The sequence below is a fragment of the Nicotiana tomentosiformis genome, chromosome 6 (assembly GCF_000390325.3).
Source record: "Nicotiana tomentosiformis chromosome 6, ASM39032v3, whole genome shotgun sequence".
Classification (NCBI taxonomy): domain Eukaryota; kingdom Viridiplantae; phylum Streptophyta; class Magnoliopsida; order Solanales; family Solanaceae; genus Nicotiana; species Nicotiana tomentosiformis.
The window spans coordinates 57,604,491-57,622,223 of NC_090817.1; the positions used below are offsets into that span (position 1 = coordinate 57,604,491).

General features: G+C 38.1%; 2 long non-coding RNA genes across 2 annotated transcripts; both read left to right on the top strand.

Annotated features, from left to right (window-relative positions):
* Positions 1–1,503: 1,503 nt before the first annotated feature.
* LOC108949017 (uncharacterized) lies at positions 1,504–2,240 on the top strand. Its single transcript, XR_001973785.3, has 3 exons — positions 1,504–1,888; positions 1,956–2,054; positions 2,139–2,240. It is a non-coding gene; the product is annotated as an uncharacterized lncRNA (long non-coding RNA).
* Positions 2,241–11,286: 9,046 nt separating this feature from the next.
* LOC104119085 (uncharacterized) lies at positions 11,287–12,335 on the top strand. Its single transcript, XR_691352.4, has 2 exons — positions 11,287–11,418; positions 12,072–12,335. It is a non-coding gene; the product is annotated as an uncharacterized lncRNA (long non-coding RNA).
* Positions 12,336–17,733: the final 5,398 nt, after the last annotated feature.

The following is a 17,733-nucleotide window of genomic DNA, read 5'->3' on the forward strand; positions in this document are numbered from 1 at the left end:
AATCTCAATTCCGACTATGCGTACTAGTCATAATACCTGAAGTGAATATCCTCATGGCCTCAAACCACTGAACGACGTGCTAGGACTCAAAACGACCACTCGGATCGTTACATCTTCTTCTTAAGGTTTCCTTTGGCTGAGGTAGAAAAGAGGAAACGAATGGTGTGACGATGATCAAACCTTAATCCTTTACTTCCACTAAGTGGATATCCATGTTCCCTTCCTAGTTGACTGATATGTATGCAGAGAAAAATGCAGTACCTCATTTTCTAATAAGAAATTTGTTTAACAGGGAGCTGCTGCTTCGTCTCACTTTCTCACCGTCTTATTATATGTGATGGTATTTGACTAGACACAATGTTTAAGATGTTAATTTGACTCATTGCATTAGTGATAGTGGAAGAAAAATATTAACCGATGGTTGAAAGAATAGTTCGATTGGAGTAAGCAATTTCTGCATCTTGCATTATCCAGATTTGTGGTGATGAGCTCAAGAAACCATGATCATTATATCCTTTGTGTTGTATATGATTAATACAAATGCATTGTACGAGCCGTAGCACCTTGTGATCCACCGCAACTGCTCTGTTAAATATGACATCTTTATACCACCAATTGTGGGCATGAGTGAGTTTGCATAGTTTGTTGCAAATCTCTTGTGAGTTCAAGCAAAATTCTAAGACCAACTTTGTTCGGTAACCTTCCTGGTATATGGGGGTAATGAAGTGCATTTAGATTTTAGTCCAGAATGCACTCATCGATCCCGTTTTTGAGCACCAAAATCCCATGTCATAGCTGATCATCGAGCACCTGGGCAGTAGTTGTTCCTCTTGAGTAATTCTTCTGGTGTGAGAGTTAAGCTGCATTTTATTGACACAAAGGTATGATGTCCCTGTATGTCTTATTGACACAAAGGTATGATGCCCCTAAGTGTAGATGTTTCTCCCTAAGAAAGTCCCCAATGGCTGCATTCTTCATTGCCTCAACTATCCAGCTACTATGCTCATAGGTGAGCCAACACTGTTTGGTATTCAACTCTTGTGAGTTCCAGCATGAATGTGATGAACTCTTTGTGAAGCCCAATGCTGAGAATTAGTATTAGTGAGATACACTGAGGATTTACTCACCAATGCAGTCTTTCATCCCTCTTTTTCCTGCCAATAAGTCCAGTCGCACATGATTAACTCTATCCAAAAACTGGGCAGTTGTGTCGTGAATTTCCAGTGTTGTCTGCCCATTCCTAGTAATTTCATGTCATTGATACTTATACTAGGGCCTAGATAATTAAAAGGTGTCAGCTCTCACATTTCTTGTCTCTGTGCATACATAGTTTTTTTCCTCTCTAAATATAACTATTACAGAGGTTAGGTTCGTTGATGAAACTAAGAGATCTTAACCGAACCTTGTACGTGTTCTAAACTTTGAATATGCCATAATGTGGACTACATCCATTTTTTTGTTTAAATGAAAAATTTTACTTTCTTGATTAATGAATTTGCAAAATATTTAGGATAAATTTGACAGTGATGACATGAATCATCAAAGAGATCATGTCTAATATCATATGAGAAAGTTATGGACCAATTGGAGAGGATCATTGCTCATGTATGTGAAGTTTAAGCCATTGCATGAAGCACTAAAGATGTCCCGGATGAGGTAGACAAGAGTGATTGAGAATGGTTGGTCAAGGAATATTTTTTAATTGAAAAATTTAAGGTAAGACTTCATAACTACTTTTAACTTCTTATTTTTGCAGCTGACAGTTCATGATTTCAATGGTTTGTTCTTAAAATCGGAAACAAGTATTAGAAACTCGATCAATAGGTCTAAGTTGAGAATACCTCATCGTACGGGTAGCAAGCCGATTAGAGAAATTATTTACGAACGGGTAAGTGCACAGTGCAATCCTATAAAGAAACCTCGTCTTTGTTTGACTTGTTTATTTAAATGTGAAGGGAGTCAAAGACAGTAATCCACCGAACATGGCGACTATCTTCTTTGAGACTCACAAGAAAAATGACACGCTTGTAGAACCTGAAGCTAGTAAAAAATATGTATGTTTATTGATGAACTTCATTTTACATCCTTCATTTTATTTTGATGTATTTTGTTATTTTAAATTTTTTTGTATTTTATAGGCTGAGATACAAGAACTAGTACAATATGAGCAGTCTCTTGCGAATATCGAGGTAGTAGAAAGGTGCTTGGACCTCAAAATAAGAGTCATGTGATTGGACTAGCTAGGGGTGGTATAACCACTAAGGAGTTGAAAGGCGGTATCTCCTCAAAGGCTGCAATACTGGCTGAGCTTAATGCAACTCGAAAAGAAAAAGAATCACTACAAACCGAGCTGAATGCAACTAAAAAAGCAAAAGAATCACTAGAAATACATATGGACGACATAGATTCTAAGTATGCACATATTATAAGCTTACTGGTTGATCAACCTTCATCAGCACCATCTTCAAGTCAACAAATTACAAGCTGAAACATTTAACAGGTGTGTAAGATTTCTACCAACTATGACCTGATGAATATCCTTACATGAATTTAGTGAAGTTTTTTTTTTAGTTTAATAAAGTACTGACCTTATATATGTACAGTTACTCTAATATTGAAATTCAATTAGATATGTGCATCTCAGATTCATTGTTTGAATGCATACCATTATATGTGCTTGGAAAGCTAAAATATGCAAATTCATGTGGACCAAAGTCATAGTTTAGTATCTTTTTACTATCTTGTGTATTAAACAAGATATATGTGGTGATTTTGAGTCGTGCAATTGAAACCTGAGGAAACGAGTTGTTACATATTTTCTGGGTGAGCATTTATGATATGATCTTCTAAGATAGAGAATATAAATAAGAGAAGGTTTTACACCTTTGTTAGCAACTGGAAGGTGGCTAATTATTATGCTTTTTTTTTTTTTTTTTTTTTTTTCTGTTTTTGGAAGACATTTATTTAGACTACTTATTTTCTAGTAGCGTCCTTAGAAAACTTACCAACAATTCTTTCACTTGGTAGCTTGGGATGTCCAAATAATAATACAAAAGGACACATCAGTAAAGCTTCTAAGCATATCACAGTCAAAAGGTATTGTCCAGTAGTTTCAATATAACCATATAGATCTCAATGTAAATAGCAGCTTCTATCCTATTTACATGTTAAGCTTGAACACGTAATATTATAGATCTCAATGTCTCTGCATGGGTAGGTGTTTAGCATGAGGATCTGATCTAACCTAATGAAGGAGAAACAAGCTAAATTATGTAAATCATCGTACTCTATGGTAATAAGATACTTTGTCCCTTGGTAGTGTGATAGACTAATAATAGTTGGCATCTACTTGAACCTAAGATGCTAGAGTGGAGAAATGTGTGTGTGGATAGAGAAAAAGGGAAGATATGAGGTAGTAGAAGGTAATTATTATATGGTAACTACAATAACTCTCACCTGCAAAAGCAGGGAAATAGCGACAAAATTCTGGCTTGGTCGGTAGAAGCAGAGTGCAAATCATGAAAGTTATGGTACCAGGGGCAGTAGTTGGTGGAATGTTTAGACTGGTGGCAGATTTGGTTGAAGCTTGATGTATTCATGTTGAACATGTTTGATATAGGTGTTCATACGTTATAAAAATGTTATAAAAATTCTTTGAAATATCTAAAACTAACAAAGGACTGCATATTGTTATGAAATTGTCACCACCCAAAATCTAATCATGGTCGTGATGGCGCCTATCGTGTTACAAGGCAAGCCTACTTCTTAAAATATTACTACTAAACCGATTATAAGAATTTAATAAAACAATACCAACATTTAAATTTTTCATAAACTAAATCAACTCTAATTATAATATAGAAAAATACGCAAACGAGCCCCAAACATCGGGGTGTCACTAAGTCATGAGCGTCTAAATCTATGAACTAAGAAATAAAACTGTGTAACTGTCAATACAATCCAAAAGAAGAAATGATAAAAGGAGTGACAAGGTCCTGCGGTCGCTAGCAGCTACCTTGCAGTCTCCAACGATAGCTGGCCTGAACTCAACGATCGCCGCGCTCTAACTCACCTGGATCTGCACATAAAGTACAGGGTGTAGCATGAGTACAACCACCTAAGCAAGTAACAGAAATAACTAAGGAACTGAGCAGTAGTGACGAGCTAAGTAAAACAATCCAATTATTCATTTTCACAATTTAAAAATAAACAAAAATAAATAGGCAAATTCTATAACTCAATAAATGCCACAAGGAAGCTTAACAGATAAATACAGCAACAACACAAATAAATACAACCTCACAGCAATGTCACTCATCACTCGCACTCAGCACTCAACATTTAGAACACTCAACACTCTACGCTCACTAGGGTGTGCACAGACTCCGGAGGGGCTCCCAAAGCCCAAGCACTAAGCACGGACAATTCACGTGCCATCATATCAATATCTGAATTCGCACGGTCAACTCACGTGCTACGCGGACAACTCACGCGCTATGGTATCAATACGTGGACCCGTACGGTCAACTCACGTGTTACGTGGATAACTCACGCTCTATGGTATTAATATCCTCACAACCAGGCCCTCGGCCTCACTCAATCGTGTACCTCACTAGCCTCACCATCATCAAAAAATAAGGGAACACAACCCACATCAAGTATCACCGCATATTAGCAAATAATAGAGACTGAGGTAAACATGTACAATAATTTCTATGACTGAGTACAAATAATGTGAGCATGAATAAAGCCCAAGCATGATCTCTATCATGAAGGCAAACAAGTTCAAAAACAACTAAACACATAACCACAAATAATAGCCATTAGGCCTTACAGTCTCACAGGACGGACCAAGTCTCAATCCCTCGCGGTGCACACCCACACGCTTGTCACCTAGCGTGGGTATCACTTCCAAACAATCACGTGATGTCAAATCTCCGGGTTTATACCCTCAAAGCAAGAGTTAAAACTGTTACTTACCTTAACAGCGTAAAACTCCTACTCCGGGATGCCCTCGTCTCTGAAATCGGTCTCCAAATACTCTGAATCTGTGCACAATTAGCACAATACCATCAATATACGCTAATGGAATGAATTCCACAAGTAAAACTATCAAATTAGACCAAAATCCAAAATTGGCTCAAACCCGGCCCCCGGGCACACATCTTGAAATCCGACAAAATTTACAAAACTAGAAATCCCATTCACTCACGAGTCTAACCATAATACCTTCATCAAAATCGGACTCCGTTTGGTCCCTCAAATACTTAAATTAAACTCTTAAAATTTTTAAGCCCTAACCCCTCATTTTCACTAATTACAATGATAAAACAACGGAGAATCACCATATATACAAGTATTAGGGCTCAAGTAACTTACCTCAACAAAACCCCCTTGGTTCCCTCTTCAAATCTCTCCCAAAAGCTCCAAAAACCAAATAGAAATGGTGAAGAATGCACCAAAATTCGCGAAGTGTGCAATATGTACCCTCTGCCCAGGCTTCTCGCACCTGCGGCCTTTTCTTGCACCCGTGCGACCGCACCTGCGGTCCATGGAGCCGCACCTGCACAACTCACTTAATTCCCCAGCTTCCGCACCTGCAGACACCTTTCTCGCACCTGCGGACTCGCATCTGCGGTCCCAGGTGCGCATCTGCGAAAGTCACTTAGACGCCAAGCTTCGCACCTGCGGGCTCGCAGGTGCGATCCTCTCTTCCGCACCTGCGCTTAATGCCAGGCCTCCATTTCCCGCATCTGCGACATGCCATCCGCACCTGTGATCATCGTACATGTGGATTACCATCCGCAGGTGCGGCCACACCAGTAGCCTTACACCAGCAGCTTCCAACTGCATTTCTCAACTTCGACAAATCCGTTAACCACCCAGAATCACCCCGAGGCCCTCGGGACCTCAACCAAAAATACCAACAAGTCATAAATCAACATACCAACTTAGTCGAACCTTCGAATCACTCAAAATAACATCAAATCGTCAAATTACCCTCGGATTCAAGCCTAAAAACTTTTAAATTTTCAAATTCGGCAACCGATGCCAAAACCAACCAAACCACGTTCAAATGACCTCAAATTTTGCACACACATCACAAATGACACTACGAACCTACTCCAACTTCCGGAATTCCATTCCGACCCCGATATCAAAATTTTCCACTGCCGACCAAAATCGTGAAATTTCTAATTTCGCCAATTCAAGCTTAATTTTACCACGGACCTCCAAATCACATTCCGTGCACACTCCTGAGTCCAAAATCAACTAACGGAGCTAGCGGAACCATCAGAATTCAAATCCGAGATCGTTTACACATAGGTCAATATCCGATTGACTTTTCCAACTTAAGTTTTTATACTTAAGAGACTAAGTGTCTCAATTCACTCTGAAACCACTCCGATCCCGAACCAACTAACCCGATATAACATAATATAGCTGAATAACACAAAAAGAAGTAGAAATGGGAAAAACGGAGCTATCACTCTCGAAACGACTAGCCGGGTCGTTACATCCTCCCCCTCTTAAATAAACGTTCGTCCTCGAACGTGCCTAGAGTTGTTCCAAAAGCCATCAAATCGATGTGTAACTTTCCCATGCACATACCCAGGGGTGATCCCACGTCACTCTCTCCCATACAGGTCCGATAGCACAGAATAACTAAAATTTCTCAATTCAACCTAGCCCACAAGCCTTCGAAACAAATTTCCAACATCCAAAATTTCCTATAAGATCAGAAGTTCGCATCTACATACTGTATAAGTCTGAACAAGCTGTACCAAAATTCGTAACCATAACTCAAATACTCAAATTCAAATACCGCATAGCTCGAATGCTCGAAGCAATGATTTCAAATCACAGTATCGGCTCAAATCAACCCAGTGCCGGTAATAAATCTCATATCAGACAAAACCTCATTCTAAAACCTTCGTACACTGTCGATGATGAAAGAAACATACCGAATTCCTAACCATTCATTAGACCAATAGGTCATGGAGCTCCTATTCCTTCTACAAGAACTATAGCCAATTTCAAAGCCGACTTCCGATATTATCCTCCCAATTATACCACAATCAAATCCGATAGCATCCATTCTAGGCCCAATGATCTCGTCTCATCCAACAAGACCACTCTAGTGACATGACATATCAATACAATCTAAAGCCACAACCCGTGCAATCCGTGCACGGGATAGCAACATTCCAAATGTACCCAACCGTAACAATGACCCAAAATTTAACAACGTGAAAGATCCTTCAAAACATTCACACTCGAGACCGTACATCACATCAACACGAAAATCAAGCACCCAATGGCCTTACTTTACATTTCAAGAAAACACTTCTCGTCACATTCACATTGTCTTAACACCTCCCGCAGTTATGTCATACTCACCAGAAAGCCATTCTACTGCCCATTGAGCCACAAATTCTACTCGTAGGGATATTATCGGACATATGAGTCCAAATGTATATATTACAACTGATTTTATCGAACCTAAGATGCGGTCTAACCATGGCCTCAAGTCCTCCAGACTGGCCCACCACCACAAGCCAGCAATGCACAACTGATACCGAGCGCTCACATGCGCATACAAATGCGTGGAAGGAATTCAAAGAGTTACACTTCAAGCTAAATCAATACCGCACGAAAAGAATTCAAGAATGTGAAATTTTCCTAAAGGTTCTGCAGCCTCTCGAAGATAAGTACAGATGTCTCCATAACGATCCGCAAGACTCTACTAAACCCGCTCATGATTCGAGAGACCTATGTAACCTAGGCTCTAATACCAACTTGTCACGACCCAAAATCTAACCATGGTCGTGATGGCGCCTATCGTGTTACAAGGCAAGCCTACTTCCCAAAATATTACTACTAAACCGATTATAAGAATTTAATAAAACAATACCAACATTTAAATTTTTCATAAACTAAATCAACTCTAATTATAATATAGAAAAATATGAAAACGAGCCCCAAACATCGGAGTGTCACTAAGTCATGAGCGTCTAAATCTATGAACTAAGAAATAAAGTTGTCTAACTGTCAATACAATCCAAAAGAAGAAATGATAAAAGGAGTGACAAGGTCCTGCGGTCGCTAGCAGCTACCTTGCAGTCTCCAACAATAGCCGGCCTGAACTCAACGATCGCCGCGCTCTAACTCACCTGGATCTGCACATAAAGTGCAGGGTGTAGCATGAGTACAACCACCTCAGCACGTAACAGAAATAACTAAGGAACTGAGCAGTAGTGACGAGCTAAGTAAAATTGTCCAATTATTCATTTTCATAATGTAAAATAAATAGAAATAAATAGGTAAATTCCATAACTCAGTAAATGCCACAAGGAAGCATAACAGATAAATGCAGCAACAGCACAAATAAATACAACCTCACAGCAATGTCACTCCATCACTCATCACTCGCACACATCACTCAACACTCTGCGCTCACTGGGGGTGTGTACAGATTTCGGAGGGGCTCCCAAAGCCCAAGAGCTAAGCACGGATCACTCACGTGCCATCATATCAATAACTGGATCTGCACGGTCAACTCACATGCTACGCGGACAACTCACGTGCTATGGTATCTATACCTGGACCCGCACGGTCAACTCACGCGCTATGGTATTAATATCCTCACAACCAGGCCCTCGGCCTCACTCAATCATGTACCTCACTAGTCTCACCATCACCAACAAATAAGGGAACACAACCCACATCAAATATCACCTCTATTAGCAAATAATAAGAACTGAGATAAACATGTACAATAATTACTATGACTAAGTACAAATAATGTGAGCATGAATAAAGCCCAAGCATGATCTCTATCATGAAGGCAAACAAGTTCAAAAACAACTAAACACATAACCACAAATAATAGCCATTAGGCCTTACAGTCTCACAGGACGGACCAAGTCTCAATCCCTCGCGGTGCACACCCACACGCTTGTCACCTAGCGTGGGTATCACTTCCAAACAATCACGTGATGTCAAATCTCCGGGTTTATACCCTCAAAGCAAGAGTTAAAATCGTTACTTACCTTAAGAGCGTAAAACTCCTACTCCGGGATGCCCTCGTCTCTGAAATCGATCTCCAAATACTCTGAATCTGTGCACAATTAGCACAATACCATCAATATACGCTAATGGAATGAATTCCACAAGTAAAACTATCAAATTAGACCAAAACCCAAAGTTGGCTCAAACCCGGCCCCCGGGCCCACGTCTCGAAATCCGATAAAATTTACAAAACTAGAAAGCCCATTCACTCATGAGTCTAACCATACCAAATTCATCAAAATCAGACTCCGTTTGGTCTCTCAAATCCTCAAATTAAACTCTTAAAAATTCCAAGCCCTAACCCCTCATTTTCACTAATTACAATGATTAAACAATGGAGAATCACCATATATACAAGTATTAGGGCTCAAGTAACTTACCTCAATGAAACCCCCTTGGTTCCCTCTTCAAATATCTCCCAAAAGCTCCAAAAACCGAATAGAAATGGTGAAGAATGCACCAAAATTCGCGAAGTATGCAGTATGTACCCTCTGCCCAGGCTTCTCGCACCTGCGGCCTTTTCTCCCACCCGCGCGACCGCATCTGCAGTTCAAGGAGCCGCACCTGCACAACTCACTTAATTCTCCAGCTTCCACACTTGCGGACACCTTTCTCGCACCTGCGGACTCGCACCTGCAGTCCCAGGTGCGCATATGCGAAAGTCACTTAGACGCCAAGTTTCGCACCTGCGGATGCCCCTTCGCACCTGCGGGCTCGCCGGTATGATCCTCTCTTCCGCACCTGCGCTCAATGCCAGGCCTCCATTTCCCGAAACTGCGACATGCCATCCGCACCTGCGATCATCGCACCTGCGGCTCACAATCCGCAGGTGCGGCCACACTAGTAGCCTTACACCAGCAGCTTCCAGCTGCATTTCTCAACTTCGACAAATCCGTTAATCACCCGGAATCACCCCGAGGCCCTCGGGACCTCAATCAAAAATACAAACAAGTCATATATCAACATATCAACTTAGGCGAATCTTGCAATCACTCAAAATAACATCAAATCATCAAATTACCCTCGGATTCAAGCTTAAGAACTTCTAAATTTTCAAATTCGGCAACCGATGCCGAAACCAACTAAACTATGTTCGAATGACTTCAAATTTTGCACACACATCACAAATTACACTACGAACCAACTCCAACTTCTAGAATTTCATTCCGACCCCGATATCAAATTTTTTCACTACCGACCGAAATCGCCAAATTTTCAATTTCGCCAATTCAACCCTAATTTTACCACAGACCTCCAAATCACATTCCGGACGCACTCCTAAGTCAAAAATCACCTAACAGAGCTAACGGAACCATCAGAATTCAAATCTGAGATCGTTTACACATAGGTCAATATCCGATTGACTTTTCCAACTTAAGTTTCTACTTAAGAGACTAAGTGTCTCAATTCACTCTGAAACCACTCCGATCCCGAACCAACTAACCCGATATAACATAATATAGCTGAATAACATAAAAAGAAGTAGAAATAGAAAAAACAGGGCTATAACTCTCGAAACGACTGACCGGATCGTTACAGAAATACTTAAAAATCTTAAATTAGTTACATATACTCATGTCAGGAGAAGAGAGTCTATAGAGTCTTGATCCGTCTATTTCCATGACTGAGATTTCACAAGGTCCATACATGCTTCCACTGAACAAACGTCTCAACTGTTGCGTACCAACGAGCTGATTAGTTCGAAATTTACTGAACACCCTCGGTACATGAATTTCTTGGAAGTTCAATTTTTTTTAACTGACAATATATAATTTTGTTACACCATTATGCTTCATCAATTTTTTTTTGTTACACCATTATGTTAAGTTACATGTAACCATATGTAACTGTTTAAAACAAGCATGATCTTACAACCTGAAAAGTAGAGTAAATAACTTACAATAAGAGGTCGAATTACACTGTTAACATTTTTTACACTGTGAGTATATATAGCTTAGACCGTACTATTATTTTCCCTCAAGAACTACCTTTTAACCCACTTTCGTGGCGCTAAATGTTAGTCCAATATCAATCATTTGAATTTGACGTGCTTATCTTTGTTCATAGACTAAGCGTAGAACAATCACACACTTCCTTTTTCTACTTTCTTATCTGCTTGCACTATTATAGCATTAGCTGATCAGCCCAACCAACCATTATGCAGTGCTCATTTTCTTCCTTTCTATATCAGTATCCATTTAGCATATTTTATATGGCACCTTAATAATATGCATATTCAATAATACAAAGCAGATAAACTTTATAAATTTGCGATCTTCCTAGCAATTGTTCTCAGAATTTGAAGGGTTTAATAGATGGCTTTCTATGGATACAATGGTGATGATGGTGAGTGCCAATTCACTCCTTATTTCAATGCCCCTTATGATTATGATGCTTTTCCAATTCAGTCTTCCATATCATATTCTTCCTATGGCTATAGCAACTCAGAGCAAATTGAGCAGAGTACTAATTACAATTACTACTACACTAAAATGCATCCACAATTAAGTTAGTCTGTGCACAGTTCTACTGAGCCAAAACTTATCCAATATGAAAAGGCTGCTAATTCTTTGGAGACAAGATATGCAATCTCTTATTCAACTAAAGAACACGATGACACTCTTTTTGAAAAATATGATCCAACCCCTTATGGTGGTGGCCATGACATGGCTCAAACCAATAATTCAATCCTAAGTGTATAATTAGTTTTTTCTAAGGTTCTTCCTAAACATGATTGTGCAAAAGGATGGAACAATAATACCTTTTTGTATTATATCATTTTCTCCCAATGTTGTGGCTATTACTTTTGGCGAGCATTTATAATAGGTTTCATGATACTCTTAATGTTGGATTTTGTAATGTTGTTGTAAGAAGCACTGATTGTTCATAGTATTTTGAGATGCTCTTCGTTTCGTGCTTTTACATTTTACTGTGTGGTAGCAACTTACCAATATTAATTCTTGTTTTCTTACTCAACTAATATGAACTTTTTTTAACAGATAAAGGCCCTGAAGTTGGAAGAATCTTTCATAAAAATAGTTCCGAGCAATTTGAAGCAGCTAGAATTGTTGAAGACCAAGGGAAATCTATTTTGTTTTATTAGGAGTTGTGGTCGTCATCTGTACAAATTACTATTTTACTTTCTCTTTAATTTTTTGTTTTCTTTAAGGAATTGAAAAAAAAGGATCGTGCAATTTGGATGTAATATATATTATTGCTACTTTGATTAGTTCTCTATAATTAAAAAAGATGTTTTATGTCAATATTGACTTCATTCTTTGTATGATTTCGAATTCGTGTAATATATTTATTACTTAAAATTTCACATTAGTGAAGGGAAATTTTATTTTTTAAAAAGTATGTCGTTGAATGTACATAGAATTAACGAATGGAATTCTGGTCACCAAACCCTAACAACGACTGAAAATTAGCTACTGTTAGTGAAGTTTTTAATGACTGGACGACATGTAACGATGGAAAAATCCCCTCGCTAATGTTGGTATAACAACTGGATTCCTTGCCATCGTTAAAAGAGTTTTTATGACGGGATTAAAATTCAGTAGTTTACCTTTAACGACGGAGGCACTAACGACCCGTGACAACCGGTTTTAACCCCATCGTAATTGACAGATAACGACCGGATTTGGAGTTTTAACGATCGAATTTCCCATCGCTAAAGACCTATTTTCCTGTAGTGTTGATAAATGCTTTTCAATGATGAAATTGCCGATTTGACCTATGGTAGCACACTTCGCACATGCCTACACTTTAGCATCTCATTTATACCAGTCCAGGAGCATGAGAATCTTATTTCATTCATCACATACATGTATACATGTTTTATTGCTTCTGTATGATATGTTTGGACTGGAGGCATGTCACCATGCCAGGCGGATTATATTATTGGCACATGAGTTATCCGTGCAGCACGTGAGTTGTCCGTACGAATCCATATATTGACATTATTAGCACGTGAATTGTCCGTGCAGCACGTGAGTTATCCGTGCAGTACGTAAGTTGTCCGTGCAACGTGTGGATACGGATCCACCCCCCTAGGGTCACCCTCTCAAGTATCTCTCTTGATGGTGTACTCGCAATTATTGAGAATATTGATCAGTGGTTTGGAACAGATATAGAAAGTTGAGAGAATTTGGCCAGTGTTGTTTTGGATTTTGCATTTTCTTGATCATTTATCTGATTTAACTGCTTATCAGCTATACATGCCATGATACTGTCGGAGTAGAGTACTTGAGAAATGGTACAGATGCACACACGGATGTTTTCTCACGAAACTTGAAGAGTTAGTATTCAATATTCTTCTGTGTCGGTTTAAATGATGGAACAACATAGGTGATAACTAGTATCGTTAATAATTTATGCTTCGCTTACCTTGCCGTATTTATTTACAATACTTATTGAGTTGGTTATACTCATACTACACTCTGCACTTTATTTGTAGATCCAGGTACTTCCGGATATGAAGGCTGCTAGTGTTGGAGCTTACCCAGTTCGGAGACTATCGAGATAGCTGCTTGACGTCCGCAGACCTTCACTCTCCTCCTTTTTCTTTAGTTTTATTTATACTGTTCTATCTTCCTAGATAATGTTTTCCATAGTCAGACCATGTTATTGTATAGATGCTCATGTAATCAGTGACACTTGTATTTTGGGGGATATTGTATTGAGTCGAGGTATTTTCTTACGAGTATTTGTGATATTTTTCTCTTTAACTTATATTACTATTTTTTCCAAGTTTAAAGATGCGTTGTTTATGGTGATTGTCAGCTTGCCTAGTATTGCGATAGGCGCCATCATGACCTGTGATATTTGGGTCGTGAAAGTTATTGGCTACTCAAGGTGGAATAGGACAGAGCAATTAATTGAATGAAATCATACAAAATAAATTAAAGGATATAATTTGAAAGAACATAATTCATCCACTCATAAACTAATTTGTACAACTCTTTGGAGGCTACAAGATATAGCTTAGTCAAGTCTAGGTTTCTCAACAAACAAATATACAAGGAACAATTATACGTAATAGGAGGGGGATCCTAAAATTTTAAGTCTAAAGGATCATCCCGTGCAACATAAATAATACTTTACAACCCTTTTGAGTACGAGGGTTGCTCATATTATCCAGTGAGCACAAACTATCATCTCTTGCTACCCGATTACTATCTTTAAATTATTTACCTAAAGCGTACTAATTCAATTCTAAGTCGTGCCCTACACATTCCTACCCGTCACATGCCTATGGTCCAGGAGGTATTGGACCACTATATAGGTAGCTCTAGACTCAATCTAGGCTACTCAAAATTAAAAGACTAGGTGCCACATAGTTGAAACAGATAGGACTTCATGTAAAATACAATTAGCAATAAGGGGTTCATGTTTACCTCCACAAATAGACTTACATGAATGTCAATAGACTAACAATTTACAGTGATGGGATAACGGTAGAAGGGATAGGTGAAAGGTCTTATGAACATGCTCTTCTTGTTGTAAAATTAAGGCGGACAATTGTGGACTACCGTGTTTGAATTAGCTAGACCTAAGTCATGGTTCTTATGTGAGCATGTGAATGGCCAGTGATTGACCGAGTTTAGGACTCAAAATAGACTTTGTTTGTTAAGTCATATAGGCAGGATTTCTGGATGATTGTGTTTAGACTGTTTTTAAATACAAAGCAGTTGAGTGATGCAAATTCTTATTTACAGACCCTATCGTTATGATCTCTAGGCGGGTAACATAGTTGAGGGACATATTGGCGTATGAAGTCATAATTACTTAACATTGAGTCCTATAGGCATGTTGTCTATTAGCAAGTAATGTGAAGAAATAAAACAAGACGAACAAATAGTAAGCGAGGTCAATTGGGTCCTATACTCATGTTTTCTAGATAAGTTATGAATCGCATAGGCAGTATTAAATTAACAGTTAATTAGATTCCTAAATCATGATTCCTAAGTCGTTTGTTTTACAAGTTATTACAGGCCCAAAATGAAATAACTACAGACCCAATTACAACTATATAGTAACCCAGTAACACATCTGGGCCTTGAAGTAGGCATAAACTTTACAACGGATGGTAGGCCCAAAATTCCAGATCTTGGCAGTGTATTTGGGATCCAAACTCCAAACATGACCCAACAGACAAAGCCCAAATGACAAGGACAATCATTTTGTTTACCCATGATCATTAACTACCAACGGGAACACAAAGACACAAGTGACAGCATATGCCAAACCAAACCAACCACACAACCTCAAATTCTAGGCTGAAGCATATACACATCTTGTTTTCAATACTACAACTAGCAAGAATTTCTAAATAACTTCCCAAAGACACAGGAGCAGGAACACATTTGAGAGTCACATGAATATTCCAACATACATATACACATAGGTCCAAAACATATACTATGGCTTTCCAAATATGTCATATAATGACAATATAACCAAGGTAGACTTCTAGAATAATCAGGACTTAATCATAAGGAGCATAACACATAGGAGTCTTTTACAGGAAAACAACTAAGTATGAAGGTTCATGGCAGGCATGGTCATAAACTAATTCTAAGGAAACTAGCAATTAGGAATCCATACATGAATGACTTGGCATGGGAATATAAGGAAGACATGCTCGAAACTGGTCTTGTAGTGAAATAAAAGTTTCCTATTATGAAAGTTTAAAGTAAACGAACTGGTGGACATGGTTCAATGGGTGTGACAAATAGTTAGCAGGTATTCACTTAGTTTCCAAATATGAGAGACTTAACATATTCGAGATTCTTGGCAAATATCAATCTTCACAAGAAGATCTTAAAAATCTAAAGCAAGGCATGGATATGAACTTAGAAAATACAAACTTCAAGGCTGACATAAGCATGACAAATCAGGCAAAACCTAAGAAGGTCAGAAATTATTCTAATCAAATGCACATGGCGAGGACAACCCACTCATGTTGAAGCCCACCCTAAAGTTTCGGACTTGAGCAAATTTGATACGAAAGAACATGAAACTGCAGAACAACATTAGAAAAAATAAGACTATAGTAGAGCATACAACGATAGAATAATATTTGAGTTCAGATTGTAGGGGAGACTAAATCATGCTTGTTCGTAAGAGTTCAAACAATATTGGCACACAGAACACACACTTAAGTAGAAAGGAAAATAAATATTTTAAGAGTCTAGACACTAACCAATTGCAAATTAAGAGTACAATAGAACAAGTGAGTGAAAGAGAGTTGTGATCGAAAGTCCGTATTAGGAGAATTGGGGGGGGGGGGGGTTATATAGTGAAATATTGGTAACCACATAAGGAAAGAAGCCAATCACACCAAAAATAAGGAAAACATGTCGCATGCAACCCAATTTCATATCGGATTAGGGCTAAATTATACACAAAAAATCAATTGAGAAATACCAACGAACTGGACTATTAGGGGAGTGAAGAATTCTCCCTAAACTTATCAAGACACCATTCTGTATAGAATCAAGAGTCGAAATCGCGTTTGAATCTTCACGCCAATGCTTGCCATGTTCAGGCAAGTATCATTAGACTTCTCGTATAAGAACTTTCCATAAACAGACAAGTAACATAGAGTAAGGAACCTATAATACGATAGTATCATACGGTAATCACAAATCGGCTCCAATCTATCAAAGAAAAAAAGTTTTTCCATGTCGGCTATGATTTTGGAGGTGAGGGGAAGAGAGTTCGAGGGCGGTTGAACGGAAAAATGTGGATTAGGGTTTGGGGTATGAGGATATAAAGAGACGGAAGGTCTATTGTGGATCGTTGATCTTAAGAGATCAACGGTTGAGATTTTAAGTGTGAAAGCGGGCGGGGGATAGTTCAACCGACCGCGTATTTGGGCTTAGGGGTCGTTTGGCTTTGGGTATGGGTGATTGGGCCTGAGATTTGGGCCAAATTTGTTCCAAAATTTGGACCTATATTAGGCCAAGATTTGAAAACACGAAAATTATTTAAAAATAAAATAAAATAAAATTGTTATAAAGTTATTAAAAACTGTTGTTTTGAAATTAACAGTTTTAAAATCATAGACTATAATTGTAAAAATATAAAAATGTTATTTTGACCTACATATCACAATAAATATAACTATTTAAAAATATTGGCTATTATTAGAAATGATATGAAAATGCAAATATAATATATAAAATGGTGTAAAATATAATAAAATATGCATTTAGATGTAAATAATTAATTTAGACAATTAATCACTTAGAAATAATTTTAAGGGAGTAATTAATAAATATTTACTAATTAAAATATCAAAATCAATCTAAAAAGCTTTAAAAAATGAAATAAAAGTATTTGTATGAAACTTTCGTAATAATAATTTGACAACAGTATGAACGATCGATATTAAAATATGTCATGGGGGTAGTAATGAAAGGAAATATTCTGCAAATAATATTTAAAAAATATATAGAAAAATATTATAAAATATACGGGCTAAGTGGAAAACATGAGGGCAAAATTGAGTATCAACATGTATTCTACGTCAGGTCGGATTTGTCTACCCAACACAGTTATTGTGGAGGGGTATGTTATTGGTTGGAGTGCATCTTATTCGTGTTCTGATGTGTTCCATGTGTTACTCTTCTATGTCGTGATGAGTTGTGAGAT